Consider the following 15,593-nt stretch of genomic DNA (forward strand, 5'->3'; position numbering starts at 1 on the left):
AGTAAAAACTCTTTTTTACAGCATAGTGCAATATTTTTTCTCCATTAATAGGATAGTGGAAAAATATAATCATTCACTACTGTTAAAGGATCTCAAATACATATCATTATATTGAATTAATTTATACTCTTTAATACATTAATTAATTAATACTAATATTAAAGTAGTAACAAAATTAAAAGACAAAAGGAAATAGTAATACAAAAAAATACGGAAATTTCATCAATGTATTAATATAACAAATTAAATTAAAATAAATATTCTTTAATACAATAAAAATAATAAAATAGAAATATTTTGAACATATATATTTTCAATTTGTTTGGAATATTTTTATAAACATTTATTTTTGAGCTTTTAGTGTATATTAGAGTCCGACCGAACTCCATATTTCGTTCGGTACCGAACCCGAACTTCGGTAAATTTGAAAGTTCGGCCGAACACAAACTTTGTTCGGTTTACAATGTTCGGTGAACACGAATTTTTTCTTGAATAAAAAACGCATATATGATTAAAAAGTAATAAATTTATAACATTTAAAACCAAAATATGAACATCCGGAAGATTTTGAAAACGGTCTTTAATTAGCAATTGGGTCAATTACCAACTAATTCCTTATTCCAGAGAGTAATAAATTTCTAATAACAAACCATTTTTGTGAAATGCTTTATTTTTGGTTTTTTACGATTTATTGAACATCATGATATTTTTGTATATATCATAATATTGTTATACATGATCATATTATTATCCAAGCTGATCAAAATTACGTTTTAAATATGTATCGAAATCAAAGTGAATTTTATCGAATTAGTAACATTACAATTTCTAAAAAAAATAAAAAATATATATAATAAAAAGATAAAAAATATACTTACAATATTTAACACAGTTCGCAAATTTCAATTTGCCGATTTATCTAAAGCGAACCTTTGGGCATGTCCAAATGTAAACCGTTTTTGTCAATTTTGAATTCCAATCAAACTGCAACAATAGTCTGACTGTCTGACAAACACGTCTAGATCGTTTGAGAAAAAATGTATAGTCGAAACTAGGTAATTCAAATTAAATGTTTGTCTTCTCTTAGTGTTTTAATCACTTTCTGTTTTTCAAATCAGCCGAAAAAACGAACAGTTAAAAAGGCGTTCTGTACCTATGTATATCGAAAATTTATTGTACATCCAGGATGTATGATAACTTCTGTAAACAAATTTTCAGCATTTTTAAAACTTTTTGATGATGTAAAAATATGATAAATAAACATTTTCGTTTCGGTCAAAATTTCGTGTGCAAAATTGGTATTTGGTATTGAATGTCAGATTTTCCATTAGTATTTTTCACGATGTAGTAAGGTTATATTACATATCGTGTTTAAACGATCGCATCCGTATCCTTCTACATAAAATTTTGACAGATCATATTACTTGTGTGCTCGTGTGAAAGGGGCTTAAAATAAATAATATTCATTGACGTTGAGAAAATGTATTAATTTTTTGCCCTTTCTGAATTATGTTTAAAAAAATGCCTGTTAATGCTTTCCAAGACAGTCTTGAAGTATTAGTTTCAAATTTCATAAATTTCGATTCCGTCGTTGTCATAATAAGACGTAATTGCATCAAAAAATGTAGCAAAAATACAAATATTTCCTTTGCAGTTTAATTTGTCAAAAATATTGATATTTATTAATTCAAAATTCACACTAATTCAAAAACTATATATCATTTTAAGATTACACAACAAAATTCGTTCCTTTTATCTCTAAATTTTTAGTGAATAAGAGGGTAAGTCTCTTAATTTGAAAAACATTTAATAATTTTACCGCGTTCCATATCCAACCAATTGAAACTTCTAAATAAAGATACATTTCTGTTGAAAATTTCTTAAAGTGCAGTCACACATCAAATTTGTTTGACACAAACGGTAAGTTTTTTGATTGTGTATACATGCGGTGTGAGTTTTTTCACTAACACAATCAAAAAACTTACCGTTTGTATCAAACAAATTTGGTGTGTGGCCGTGTCGCTTGATGGTTTCATGAACAATAACACTGTTCTGAACAAAACATTTTTTTTAACATGCCGCTAGAAAATAACAAAGTAATTTATCAAACTACTTTTTTCGCTCAATCTGCAGAGCAAGGGAAATATTCTATGAGGTGAAGTCATTTCATATTGCGGCGAATTCATGGTTTGAGAGAGAATTTTTTTATATGGAGTTTGACAGCTTTGGGCTAAATTTCTTTTATTTTTTATTAACTTTTTAATATTGTTACAGTTTTGGCTCTTCTTACATTAACGTTTACTGTAGCTAAGCTTTTTATTAAATTTTTGCTGCAGAATCACTTGACTTGGTTCTAGATCCACGATCGGCAACTCCTTTAGCCGTTACTAAATTTACACAGATTACTCACACGCATAGAAAACACAATTCGGTCTCATAGAAGATGTTGTGTCATCGCTCGTTTCTTGCTTTTGCAATGAAAATGAACGAAATTATATTAATGAAGGGATGGATAATACTAATTATTGTTGTACTTTTTTAGTTTCTACACTACATATTTAGTAGTTTTTAGAATTATTATCTTTTTAAAATGCTTTTTCATTCAACATAATAACATATCCGTGATTCAATTATCCGGCAACATCAATTATCTGGGACGGAAAAATAATTTTTTTTGTAATCGACTTAATTTTATTTTGGATTGACTTGAATTTTTCAGTATCGTTTAACCGTAATTACCTCTATTATCCGTAATTATGAGCAAAATTCTACTACATATTTTTTAACAATCATGAACATTTAGAACAAATCAAAACGGGGAATACCCCTAAATTCGAAAATACTAAATTGGAAAATAATAGGCAAACAATAATACTCAATTATTTTTAGAAATTACATAACATGAAATCCTTATCTACTGTTTACTGTTTTCTGACAAAATTATTTTTTTATATTTTTGAATCATTTATGAATATAAAATCCTTGAATTATTTCATTTTTATATAAATATGTACATATTCATTTATTAATTAATAAAAATATCTATTAAAAAACTAGCGAAAGTTGGCACTCATTTAACCGGGAAAATCGATTATACAGAATGCTTCCGGTCCCGACCGGCACGAAAATCGAGGTCCCACTGTACATATATTTTAATATTTAAAATGAATATGTGCCAAACAGGGCAAAAAATATTTGCTACTTTTAAACTAAAAAATATTAGTTTTGTGTGACATTAATATTATTTCTAAATTTCAGTTTTCCATATATGCATTTTTGTGGAGATGAGAGTACAATGATTTCTCATTTCTTGTTTTTACGCTCTTTCACTTATACAAGTGCAAAATGTAGTAGTATATGTCTGCCGATCCTGGTTCTAGATTTTATGAAATCTCTTTTGTTCTCTTTGTACGTCTATTAATGTTTTCTTAAAATTTACCCACTGCCAACAGTAAACTGATATTATTCTAACTGAACCTAATCAAGTGAGCTACAAAAAATATAGCTTAAAATATAAGTATGTTAGAGAAAAATTATTAAAAAGCAGCTATTAGGTATTGGGCAAATTTTTGTCTTACTGGTGATACCTGACATTATGTTATTATTTAAAATGTTTAAATTAGTTCATTATTTTTTGCAAATTATTAATTTGAATGTAAGATAGATAGACATATAGATAGATAGATAGATAGATAGATAGATAGATAGATAGATAGATAGATTGATTGATAGAGTGAAATTTTGTATACAGCTCGAACTATATTACCCACCAAAATGAAGGAAATTGGTCCCTCCATAATGTCCAATACGCCAATCCTAGTTACTCGTCCAAAGTTTGACCCCGGCGCCAAAAGAGTGAAATCAGTGAAATTTTGTAAAAACTGATTTTTTAAAAACTTTGTTCTACAAAAACCTACAGCGGAACCATATTACCCACCAAAAAGAAGGAAATTGGTTCCTCCATAATGTCCAATACGCCAATACCAATGCGTCTACCTATCTCAAAATATGACCCTAATATCAAAAGAAAATAATAAGTGAAATGTTAAAAATCTGTTTTTTAAAATGTTTTTACAAAAAACTATAGAAGAAAACTTATTACGCAAAAAATATTGGACATTGGTCCAATATGACACCTCTAAAACTGGTAATTTTTTTTAATTAAATGTTGGAATATTGCACTTTTAATTCCATAAATTTTCTTATTTACCACTATTGTTTTAAATTGTTATTATTAATCAATTTATAATTTCTCAATATTGTTTTTAAAATGTTTACTCTCTCTTTTACTTAGTTTGTTAAAATGAAAATCCTCTCTCATATATGAAAAAGAAGAAAAATTCGGCATCCACTTAGCTAAATTAATTTTATTATGTTGCCAGATAATGTACTAAAAATACTTGTATTACAGCAATTTCAATATGTTGGCGCATATTGGTGAAAACTCAATTCATAGCAAGAAAAACTAATTTATAGCAAGAAAAACTCTTTTTTTTGTCTGCAAGAGAGAATTTTTTGTGTTACGCTCTCTTTGTTGAGTGAAATAAGTAGTAGTAGAAGTAGTTTGAAAAACTACATTGTAAAGTAACGGGAATTATCAGATTTCCAGTCAACTCTAGTTGATTTTAACTAGATTTCCCATACAAAACAAAATCTACTTCGTAACTACATTTCGTTAAAACATACTAAAAATCTATTAGTTTTAGTGATGCAACTATTTTTTTTCCTGAATAATACTAAAAAATACTACGTTGTACAAGAAAAAAGAGAAAAACAAAAAGAGGAAACGAAAATTAATAGGTCGACAAAATTTTAATAAATTGAAAAACATGAATGAAAACTTTATTTAAAATAAAAGGTATGGTTTAATTTCAATATCAAATTTTTTATTATAAATAAAATATTAATAAATATGCATTCCTTTTTTCCTTCTTATTTGTTATACCAAATACAATTTCAAGAAATATTAAAAAACGAAATCTTCCTAAATGCCAAAAATAGTAAAAGTAAAGTATGTGTTAATGGGGTATTGTACAAAAATTCTACTAACGCATTCTTGGAGTTCATTAGGTACCAATTTCTTTGAAAGTGAATATCAAAGGAAAAATAACAGTGATTATAAATTTGAAAGAAAAATAGAGGAAATGGGAATAGTTGGTAACAAAAATCTAATATTTTATTCAAATAGATATGTGCCTCTGGAATAAAAATCCAAACAATTTTCAAGAAGCCTACAAAGAGTTGAACATTATCATTCCGGAGGAAAGAAGTAATATATTTAAATATTCAAAAACAATACTGGAAGGTAAAATCGTCTATATGAAACAAATTGTAAAATATATTGGTAACCCAGTCAAATAATCCGCCATGTAGTAGTGAAAATATGGGCTAATATCCACATCCATGTTTTTCTCTGCGTGCTCTTACAGAGAATTATATCATTGTCAATGAATCGTTTAAAAACCAAAAATAAAGGTATTAAGATATATACATTTCACAAAAATAGTTTGTTATTAGAAATTTATCACTCTCTGGGATTCGGACCAAAAGAATACGGAGCAGATTTTCCGGAATAGGCTGCCCCTTAAAAGAAACAAGAAGAACAGAAAATACATACGTTCCGGTGCGAAGAAACGGTTTTCGTGGGAACGACTGGTGCTGTTGTTAGGGTTTGCTTTAGTTTATTAAAACTATATAGATTTTACCAACTTCAACTTCCGATAGGTTGAATTTCAATTTATCAGAGTTGTGAGAGTTGAATGTTTTCGATGAAGCGGCACTGTGCCTAGAAAGCTCCTTATCTCTCTGACTGATTTCGGTAACGGTATATTCCTGATTGCCTCAATTTTTATTGGATCGGTTTTCACACAACCACCTCCCACTATGAATCCTAAATATTGAATTTCTTAAAAGCAGAACTCTGACTGCCTTAACTTAATCGTAAGGTTCGCTTTACTAACACATTAGGCTTCTTTCTTTAACAATTTTAGGTGGTCATCAAAGTTAGATGAAATGACAAAGACATTGGATATTAATTCGTGAGGAATCACTTTGTCCATAAGTTACACAGCGTTTCACAAACCAAAAAAAAAAATATGTATGCATCTTTGATTGTTGTTTCGTTGAGTTTCCTTGCATCCAGGCAATGTCTACTTTAACATGGTTTTCTTACTAAAGTGGAGCGGTTACTCCAAGGACTTTGAATAAATTCGATTACCCCTAATTTCAACATTTCATCCACTTCAGCGTATATAGGTTTTTGTACAGCAGCACAGTGGGGCAAAATGGAAATTTTTTGGAAATAAATCAGACATTTCTAAACGGCTGATCCGATCGGGATACGCTCGGGCGTGAGCGTAGCCAAGGAGTATTCGAGTTTAAGTTTTGAAGATGAAGCCAGCAGATGCCCCAGGGACGGAGCTGTGGCGGCTCAAAGTAGGGTACATACGACATGTAAAATTTTTAAACTCGTGCCATTTGTATACCCAATACAAAGATTTTTATATTTTCTGAAAGCGCTCGACGAGATCTTGAAAAAACATGTTTGGACATACTACTTATCTCTTATAATATCCGAGTTATAGGCATTTAAAAATTTAGTGATACAAAATTTACCATACCTTGGTCCGCCTTTTTTTGAATACCGGGCGTAATTTTTTCTTGTTAGTTAGACAACAAAATTTCCAATAATATACAAAAAATCAATATCATTTACAGATCTAAAAATATACGTTTTTTAATTTAAAAATTCAAAAAATGCTAGATTTTTGCCGTTTTTTTGCCCAAAATGTGTCTTAATTCTTTTATTAATAAAATAAAATTTTCTTTCAGAATATATAACAATTTTATAGTTTTCTAAAAGGTAAAAAACTTGTCCTATTTTTTGAAAATGTTGCCACTGCGTCCTTCCGAATATGACCTATTTCTTATAAAACTTCAACTTTGGGCGACATGTTCTAAAATCCCAAAGCTATTTTCCCAGCCCTGAAAGAAATGTGGACCCTATGGGCAAAAATGTAAAAAATCCCTTTGACCTTTTTAATTTTTTTTTTGCATTTTCTTATTTGAAATGACAAATTTAACAAGCGTTGAAGATTCATTGAGTTTTGTTCATAAATAAAGATTTTGTCATATATTACACATTTGTTAAATTTCTAAAACTATGATTTATATCAAAATTTTAATAGGGTCACAGATAGCTACAACAATTTAGTCCATATTTATCTCTTAATATCTTTTTAGTTAGATATGGAAATTCTCGACCCTTTACAAAAAATTTCAAGTCAATATCTCAATTACATTCAAAAATATGTTCATTTAAACCTGTATCCTTTAACTTCAAACTTTTCATATTTTAGTATTAAATATGACAGAACATATTTAAATCTTATATTTACCTATTTTCTATTTGTTTGCTTATCCTTATAAATGAAAGGTCCAATTATGCTTAAATTTTCAGAAATTTATAACTATTTTGTACCTATATTTTTTCGACAGATCATTTCGTTCTGTTTCGTTTATGATCATGTAGGTAAAAATATGATAATTTCGATTCATTCACTAATAAGAAATATCAATGACTGAATTACAGGTTATAGTAATAAATGTTAATAGGTAGACAGTTCGTAATTTTTCACTTTGGAATACCTGTATCGGAAATGACAAGAATCGGTATATAAGTAAACTTCTCAGATTTTAAGTACCATATTTAATAACTCTACAATAAAGATTACATTAAAGTACGAAGAGTTGTGTTCCGCTTTTCAAAAGGGCCAGAAAGAATTGAAGACATTTCAAATTATATAAAAACTACATATAGTAGAAAAGTAGACAAAACAGGCATATCAAAAATTGAAAACTTTTTATAACTTTTTGATGTAAAAAGTAAGTCTGTGGATGGAAATCAAAAGAAATTTCGATTAAAATTTTGTAGTTGGATGGAAACTACTACGGAAATCTCAACTTACAACACATCAGCAGGAACGCCTTGCAAGTCATACGAAGACTTATGTTCAAGGTCAAAAAAAAAGGGTCACACAAAAACCTTTTGCAATCTCAAATGAGGAAATTGCTGATACATTTAATGAAAAAGGAAAACCAACCTATGGATGCCGTACATATTGCAACTATTCTTCCTAATGCATCACCAAAACGACTTATGCGAATTGTGGAAAGTATACAAACTCCAACATCACAATCAAATTTTACTGAAGAGGAAGCAATAGCGCTTATGTTGGAACTGGGTCTCAGTCGAAATAAGTACCAAATATTAAGGAAAGCTCTGCATGAAAAAGGACACAATATATTACCATCATACAAGGCGATCCAGGAAAAAAAACAAACTATCCTACCATCACCTATTGCTGTTAATGATGTGGAAGCTTGTATTGATATATCATCTTTGCTCGAAAACACAGCATCAAGAATTGTGTCAGACTTTCCAGAAGACCAACTAAGGAAAATTCATAACTGTGATGTTGTCTTAATGTGTAAGTGGGGATGTGACGGTTTATCAGCACTTCCAGAATACAAACAAGCTTGTGGAAGTCGGACATTAGCAGACTACAAAAGTGTATTTATGTCATCATTAGTGCCATTACGAATTCGTTCATATTCCCTTAATCCATCATCGTCAAGCATCGGAAATTCATTTGAAGATATATGGATCAATACAAAAAATTTTTGTAGACCCATTGGATTTGAATATATAAAGGAGTCAAAGAAAACAACAAAAGATTTGGTGGAATATTTAAAAGATGAAATAAATGCACTGGAACCCATTTGCATAAATATAAAGGAATTCTCTATTAACGTATCATATCAGCTAAGCTTAACAATGATTGATGGAAAGATCAGCAATGCCATAACAGAAACTTCTTCCTTCTGGAGATGTTCAATATGTAATGAGAAAAAGTCGCAAATCTCAAATATAAACAAAAGCAGAAGTATTAATGAAGAAGTCCTGTCTTTCGGAATTTCACCACTTCATGCCAGAATACGATTTTTGGATTACTTTTTACACATAGCATACGACCTCAAAATAGAAGTGTGCCAGAGAAATCTTACTAAATCAACAAAAAATAAAGAAAGAACTGAGAGCTGCGGAAAAAAAGCAGAATCCAAGAAGAATTTAAAGTTCAGATGGGATTAAACATCGACAAACCACTTCCAAGAAATGCAAAAAAAAATTGAAAAGGTCAAAGGGCATCCCGCAATTCCCAAAAATAGGAATGAAAATCCCAAAAATGGGATTTTTACATTTTTGCCCATAGGGTCCACATATCTTTTAGGGCTGGGAAAATACTTTTGGAGTAAATGGAAAACATATTGAGGTTTCCAAAACTGCTTTCAGTTTTCTGATCCCAGCTTTGGGATTTTAGAACATGTCGCCCAAAGTTGAAGTTTTGATAAAAAATAGGTCATATTCGGAAAGACGCAGTGGTAACATTTTCAAAAAATAGGACAAGTTTTTTACGCCAAAGCGTTCTGCGTAAAGATACCTTTTAGAAAACTATAAAATTGTTATATGTTCTTAAAGAAAATTTTATTTTATTAATAAAAGAGTTAAGACACATTTTGGTCAAAAAAATGGCAAAAATCTATAATTTTTTGAATTTTTAAATTAAAAAACGTATATTTTTGGATCTGTAAATGATATTGATCTGAAATTTTTTGTATATTATTGGAAATTGAGTCCATTTGGTCCAAAATTACGCCCGGTATTCAAAAAAAGGCGGACCAAGGTATGGTAAATTGCCTATAACTCGGATATTATAAGAGATAAGATCTCGTCGAGCGCTTTCAGAAAATATAAAAATCTTTGTGAAAAACAAAAAAATGGCACGAGTTTAAAAATTTTACATGTCGTAGGTACCCTACTTTGAGCCGCCACAGCTCCGTCCCTGGGGCATCTGCGGGGTTCATCTTCAAAACTTAAACTCGAATACTCCTTGGCTACGCTCACGCCAAATTTTATCCTGATCGGATCAGCCGTTTAGAAATGCCAGATTTATTTCCAAAAAATTTCCATTCTGCCCCACTGTGGAATGTGAAATTAAACATGTATTGCCGGGATTACGTAAGAACCTCAAATAGAGAATATTTTGGTACTTTTCGTTCTTCAAAAGGTACTTTTTTAAATATTATTTAAATTTTATCGATTGAACCTAGAAACATGAAATTAAGCATGTATCGACCGGATTAAGTGAGATCCGATAAAAGGAGTATTTTTGTTACTTTTTGGTTCTTCAAAATGTACGTGTTTATTGCAGTCTATAGCATGGAGCCATAACATTGGAAAGTCGACCGTGCGCGGGATTGTTCTCCAAACTTGTGAAGTTCTGTGGCGCACACTTTCGCCAATATACCACAGTGAACCCACAGCAATACAAAGACATCGAAAAAGATTTTAATTCTATGTGGAATGCTCACAATTGTGTAGGTGCCATAGATGGCATACATGTTGCAATAAAATGTCCACCCAATTCAGGGTCAATGTTTTATAATTTTAAAAAACATTTTAGTTTAGTACTATTGGGAGTATGTGACGTTAAATACACTTTCACATCGGTCAGTGTCGGAAGCTTTGGCAGTCAATGCGATTCAGGTATTGTTTTAAACTAGTACAGCAAAAATTCAATATAACGAATCCCATTGTAACTAAATACTCAATATACATATAAAGACTAATATATAGTATAGACTACATAAAATACTAGACTATAGCCTATATATGTATATTGAGTTATATATACATATATATGTAGATCGAGAGGCAAAAGATGGCACTGTGCAAAAAGGAGAGTGGAGGAAGCATCTTCGAAATGGTGCTCAAAGATCTATGCGATCCTTCGCAACAAATACTAGAAGATCCACTCAAACGGGAATGGATTTGAGAGATATGTTGGCAGATTATTTTTGTATACAGAATGATATAATTACACAAGCCGAAAAAATTGTTACCCAGAGGCCAAGGCATACTTTCCTAAAGGATTAAACTCCCAATCCTAATCAGGTTGACATCTGAATTTATCTACTTCACTACTTCACAGTTTTGTAGGAAATGAGATATATATATATATATATATAATATATATATATATATATATATATATATATATATATATATATATTATATATATATATATATATATATATATATATATATATATATAATATATATATAATTATATATCTATATATATATATATATATATATATATATATATATATATATATATATATATATATATATATATATATATATATATATATATATATACTAAAAAACATTAACCAGCTCCCAGAAAAAAACAGAAACAATTTATTAAACAAAACTTTTCTTTTGTTAATAAATAATAGTGGCCTCCGGTAGGTTAGTGGTTAGTGTTCTAGTCTGGTAGACCGGAGGTGGCGGGTTCGATTCCCACCTGAGGCACTGGTTAAGGAGCGCACAACTGGCCCGATAGAGGTCTAGGTGTATGTCTTCGGATTTGATGTACATATATACATCCTCCTTTCAAACTAACTAACTAATAATTAATAAATAAAATTAATTAAAAATAACTCTTTTTTTAATCTTTTTTGAGAATAGTTTATTAAATTTAAATATAATTTAAAGTAAATATTTCAAAGAATTAAATGAAATCTTTCTTTTAAACTAAAAATAAATTAAATTCATTCACAAAATTCTAATATATCACGGTGATAATAAAATTCTAACGTTACTGACTGACTGATTTATCATCCCGCAGCCTAAACGGCTGAAATTTGGACAGGAGATTGGTCTCACACCGAATAGATCCACTAAGATGGGATTTTTGGAAATTCGAATATTTAGGTGGTAAAAACTTGTAAATTCGGTAACTTCAACTTCATATCTCCTAGACAAGATACAAAATCAGTAAAAAGCTTATCGTCGTTCACTTAAAAAATAAGAGGACAGGTGTCTGGTACTTTTTTCAAATTCAGCCCTTTAGGGAAAAACGGGTAAAAACTGCATTTTGGTACTTTTTTTGCACCCCATGTATATTTTAAACCAAAGAACATACAAAAAATATTTTTGGCTTATTCATAACTTAACGAAAAAATAAAAATACTTATTTAGTACTTTTTGGATACTCGAACGCTTAAGGGGTGAAAAATGTACTTACTTTTTGTACTTTTGCAATTTCTATAATATTGAACCTAGAAACATGAAATTAAGCATATATGGCCCGGATTAAGTAAGGACCCAAAAATGGGACATTTTGATAATTTTTCATTTCCTCAAAAAATGCTTTTTGAAAATTGTATAATATATTGAACCTAAAAGCATGAAAAATTTACTTTTTGATTTTTTTGCATAATATTAAACCTAAGAATGTGAAATTAAACTGTATTGCCGGGATTACGTAAGAACCTCAAATAGAGAATATTTTGGTACTTTTCGTTCTTTAAAAGGTACTTTTTTAAATATTATTTAAATTTTATCGATTGCACCTAGAAACATGAAATTAAGCATGTATCGACCGGATTAAGTGAGATCCGATAAAAGGAGTATTTTTGTTACTTTTTGGTTCTTCAAAATGTACGTTTTGAAATTTCTATAATATTGAACCTAGAAACATGAAATTAAGCATATATGGCCCGGATTAAGTGAGATCCCATAAAAGGGGTGTTTTTGATACTTTATCGTTCTTCAAAAGGTACTTTTTTAAATTTCTATAAACTCAATTTTATGTACATACATATGTACTTATATAGCTATTTGGGTCACGGATGTTTATTGCAGTCTATAGCATGGAGCCATAACATTGGAAAGTCGACCGTGCGCGGGATTGTTCTCCAAACTTGTGAAGTTCTGTGGCGCACACTTTCGCCAATGTGCGCCATAAGAATGTGAAATTAAACTGTATTGCCGGGATTACGTAAGAACCTCAAATAGAGAATATTTTGGTACTTTTCGTTCTTCAAAAGGTACTTTTTTAAATATTATTTAAATTTTATCGATTGAACCTAGAAACATGAAGTTAAGCATGTATCGACCGGATTAAGTGAGATCCGATAAAAGGAGTATTTTTGTTACTTTTTGGTTCTTCAAAATGTACGTTTTGAAATTTCTATAATATTGAACCTAGAAACATGAAATTAAGCATATATGGCCCGGATTAAGTGAGATCCCATAAAAGGTGTGTTTTTGATACTTTATCGTTCTTCAAAAGGTACTTTTTTAAATTTCTATAATATTAAACATAGAAACATGAAATGAAACATGTATGGCCCGGATTAAGTGAGAACCTCAAATAGAGAACATTTTTTTGCTTTCGTTCTTCAAAAGGTACGTTTGGAAATTTCTATAATATTGAATCTAGAAACATAAAATTAGGCATGTATGGACCGGGTTAAGTGAGATCCGATAAAAGTACTTTTAGGTTCTTTCAAAAGGTACGTTGTGAAATTTCTATAAAATTGCACCTAAAAACATGAAATTAAACATGTATAACCTGGATTAAGTGAGATCCAATAAAAGGGAAATTTTTGGTACTTAATGGTTCTTCAAAAGGAACTTTTTGAAATTTTTATAATACAGAAGAACATAGAAACATAAAATTAAGCATGTAAGAACCAATAATAGGAGACTTTTTGGTACTTTTTCGTTCATCAAAAGGTAGTTTTTGAAATTTCTACAATATTGAACCTAGAAGCATGAAATTAAGTATGTAGAGTCCAGATTAAATGAGAACCTATAAATGGGGACTTTTTGGTACTTTATGGTTCTTCAAAAGGTACTTCTTGAAATTTCTATAATACTGAACCTAGAAACATGAAATTAAGTATGTATGACCCGGATAAAGTTAGAACCAATAAAAGAAAGCTTATTCTTAAAAATGTTTTATAATATTAGACCCAGAAACATGAAATTGAACATGTATGTCCGCGGATTAAGTGAGACCCTATAGAGGGTATTTTTTGGTACGTTCTTCAAAAGGTACTCTTTGAATTTTCTAAAATATCGGTAGTATAATATTAAAAAATAAAGAGGTTACCACAATTTTACAATGCCTATAAAACGGCTCGCTTACAAGGTAGCGGGTTACAAGCTAGTATATTATAAAGTTTTAAGGATATAAAAATTTATTAAACTATTTCTATTCATTAGTTCTGCTTTTGTCCAAGTCCAAAAACTAATGTCCATGTTAGTAAAATACTGGACATTACCTTTTGGACTTGGACAAAACCAGATCTAATGGATATAAATATTTTAATAAATATTTATATCCTTGAAACTTTATAGTATATAAAAAGGAGAAAAGATCAGAATATGAAAAACTGAAATCGCAGATTTACTGTATATGGCCTCTGGAAACAAGTGTATATGGTCTTGTTGATGATTGAGATTCATCAAGAAAAATAAATTAAATTTGAACTGGGGACATTGTATACTGTTGGGAAGATATGTCTTCTGTAGTGAGAGACTCTATTTCATTAGCAATGTTTTTTGAACAACGCGTTCTGAAACAATTGTCACACACCAATTCTATTTTAAATACGAATCATTAACAAAACAATCAAACGCATTGATCTCAAACAAAGGAACAAATTATATTTATTAATTTTAAAAGAAACAATTCAATTTAAATAATTATAAGAAAACGATTTTAAAAACACGACTGCACTTGTCTTCTGCCACAAGAATTCTGTTTATCTCCCCTCCTCTTTAATTTGACATTCTATATGTCTTGTTTACGTACTACACAGTTATATTGGGGGGATAGTTGCCTGACAGTTCGGCCAATCCTGACCTGGGATCGTCCTCGATTCCATCGTCTTCGCTATCATCAAAGTCCAATTCAGGCAAGTTTCGGCACCACGGTTTAATTTTGTCCGAAGAGAATACGGAACAGAATTTTCTTGATGTTACTGCCATCCCAGGAACATCTTCAATCAGATATCGATCTTTATCAAGTATTCGAGCAATGATATACGGTCCTTTATATTTGGGTTCCAGCTTTCTGGACTCGCCCGTTGCAGCAGGTTCGTTCTCAATCATCACTAGATCATTCAGTTCATACAAAGTGGGCTTAGCGTGTTTCTGATCGAATCGGCTTTTCACCGATGGGAATATCAGTGGCTGTAGCCACGACGTCATCATGAATTGCAGCAATTATATGGTTTTGTACGACATCGACTAACTTAAAATCAAAAACTAATTCGTTAGGGCTAAACCCTGAGGTGGCGTTTTGCTGCGAGTTCACACTCCATTGCAGATCTCTCAACACAAGATCCCAGTCCCCTTTTGTTTCGACAGCAGTTCTAAGATAAGACAGAATTATACCATTGGCCCTTTCCACCTGACCATTGGCCCTGGGGGTTCGTACTGCTGTTTTCACATGCTTGATATTATTTCTGTCGCAATATTGTCCGAACGCCTTCGATGTAAATGCGGTGCCTCTGTCGGACACAATGACCCTCGGCAGGCCAAAATAACTTGTCAACTCGTTTATCACCATTATAACGGGTTGAGTTTTCGTCGACTTCACTGGTTTAACAATCAAAAACTTGCTAAAGGCATCGGATATCGCTAACACGTGTGTATTTCCTCGTCTGCTGCG

At 30.5% G+C, this 15,593-nt stretch overlaps 1 protein-coding gene across 3 annotated transcripts in view; it reads left to right on the forward strand.

The window, feature by feature from the left end:
* The window catches only part of LOC111687549 (stress-activated protein kinase JNK), a 236,577-nt gene that overhangs the window by 219,758 nt on the left and 1,226 nt on the right, over window positions 1-15,593 (forward strand). The gene's annotated exons all lie outside the window — the stretch shown is intronic.

Source organism: Lucilia cuprina, chromosome 2, assembly GCF_022045245.1.
Source record: "Lucilia cuprina isolate Lc7/37 chromosome 2, ASM2204524v1, whole genome shotgun sequence".
NCBI classification, from domain to species: Eukaryota; Metazoa; Arthropoda; class Insecta; order Diptera; family Calliphoridae; genus Lucilia; species Lucilia cuprina.